The 2,134-nt window shown below is 25.8% G+C and overlaps 1 long non-coding RNA gene across 1 annotated transcript in view; it reads right to left on the bottom strand.

Annotated features, from left to right (window-relative positions):
- Positions 1 to 480: 480 nt before the first annotated feature.
- LOC108684724 overlaps positions 481 to 2,134 on the bottom strand; it is a 24,224-nt gene continuing 22,570 nt past the window's right edge. Inside the window, exon 4 of the long non-coding RNA XR_001931647.1 lies at positions 481 to 492. This is a non-coding gene — a long non-coding RNA (uncharacterized LOC108684724). The remainder of the gene's footprint in view (positions 493 to 2,134) is intronic.

Genomic DNA, 2,134 nt, shown 5'->3' with positions numbered 1-2,134 from the left:
TATATATATATATATTTAGTGGAATGATATACGTATACATGATATACGTATAGTACACCACACATACACGCACGCACGTACACATTTCTAAAAAAAGGTTATATGGTTTGTATATGTTTCTCGATAGCCACAATTTGTATCATAGAAAAATCCTGTACTTAAATTCTTCGTTGAACTACAAAATATATACTGTATATGAAATTAAAAAAAATATATTTTATAAGACATGAACAATACATTCATCATAACAAATTTTAATAAGAATTTCAAGATACTTAACTTTCTTTATAAAAGAATGTAAATGTCGTAAAAAAAGTCATTTTTTAAACATTAAAACTTAATTATGTTGAAAACCTAACGCTGAAATTTTTTGGCTTACGGCATCGTTTTTAACATTCAAAAATTTAATCCGATGCGAAGTTCTATTGTAAATAAGTGCAGTACTCATATATAATTGTATGTGTACAGGATGTCTGATAATGTTCGCATAATCTCGTGGGCAGATAGAGCGAAACTGAGTCAAATTTCTCTATCAGTTTGTAATTTTCGCAATAGTTAACGAGATATTAATTTCTAAAAATTGCCGAATAAATGGATAAAATCGACGCATAAGATAGCTTTAAGATATTTTTCAGAGTTCTTTATGAAATATCTTGAAAATGTTTCTCAAAAAAACTCTTAAAAATATTTTAAAATTGTTTTATGATTTTAGATACTCTGTTCATTGGTTAAAAAAAACTTAAAAAAAAAAGATGTTTATTAATACAAAAGACGTTCGAAATAATTAGTCCGAGTGATATTTATTAACGTATTATATTCAATAACGATATTTATTTGGAAAATAAAAATCTGCAGCGTATTACTATATTTTGAATTATTTCTTTTCTCTCGAATTTTCTAAAATTTAACGTGATTGTTAGAAAAATACAAATAAATTTCACAGAAAAGATGGTTTAAAATTTTTTTTTAAATCATTTAATAAACGTCATCTAATAAACATTTAATAAACGTTATACGAACGCTTATTATGTTAATATCTATTACATTTAGTAATCTAAAAAACTATTTTTCTTTAGGGAATAAGATAATTTAAAAAATTGATTGTCTTCTTAGCTGAGCAGAATTTTCTTCTGCTGAGCAGAAATTATTTCTGTTTCAGTGTAAACAGTCAAAGTTTCATTCGTACTACATGCATATAGAATTAAAATGATTCTTTGTAATGTTAATGCATTCGAGAACTACATGGTCCAATATTACACACAGTTGAAGGAGTTTGAAATCACTGCTGAAATCATCATCAATCTCCTATATTCTACTTTGAAAATATTGGAAAGAATGAAAATGATTAAAACATTTGAATTGTTTGTGTAATATAAATAATATAAATATGATATCTTATATTTTTATTTTCCTTTTAGTCTTTTGTTAGCCTTAAACTGGACTATAAATCTTACACAGAAAATGCCATATTGCTTCATGTGCTAGGATTATGGCTCATGTTTGTATTTGTACGACAGTTTAGGAGAAAGGAAGAAACTAAGATATTAATAATAATGACTAAGATAATAACAATTTCACAGATATATATTCTTATTAAATAAATCCATTGTTGGTTATGTACGTAAACAAGGAAAATATAAGGATTCTGCAAAATTACATTGTCAATCTTAATGAGATCAAAAGAATATTTGTGTCGGAATATATATATGAATTTAAAAACAGATGAACCTATTTTGACATTTAGAATTAATGAAGAAATTAAATTAATCAAGGATATTAATTTTACCTTCAAAGGTATTAATTTTATGAATCTAGCATGCTCAATCTAGAAACAAATTAATACAACTGAAAAATTTTAGTCTGAGCAAGAAAAGCATTACTATAACGCGAAATATAAAACATATTTCAAGAAATTTCAAGAATTTAGGAAAGTGGGTCATGATACCTATAACTGAGGAAACAAAAAATTCGGAACTCGCATTTTGGATTTATATACGTCTTGGTACAAACTGATTATCTGCATTTTTTCAACGCTACATACTAAAATATATTCTACAGTGTAACTTAATCGTTGCTGAAATTTTTATGTTCTAAAATAAATGTTGCCTTCTCTCTCTTTCTCCTTCTCTCTCTC

This window comes from Atta colombica, unplaced genomic scaffold, assembly GCF_001594045.1.
Source record: "Atta colombica isolate Treedump-2 unplaced genomic scaffold, Acol1.0 scaffold139, whole genome shotgun sequence".
Lineage (NCBI taxonomy): Eukaryota > Metazoa > Arthropoda > Insecta > Hymenoptera > Formicidae > Atta > Atta colombica.
The sequence above is the reverse complement of the archived record's forward strand: the minus strand, read 5'-3'. Positions and strand labels throughout refer to the sequence as shown.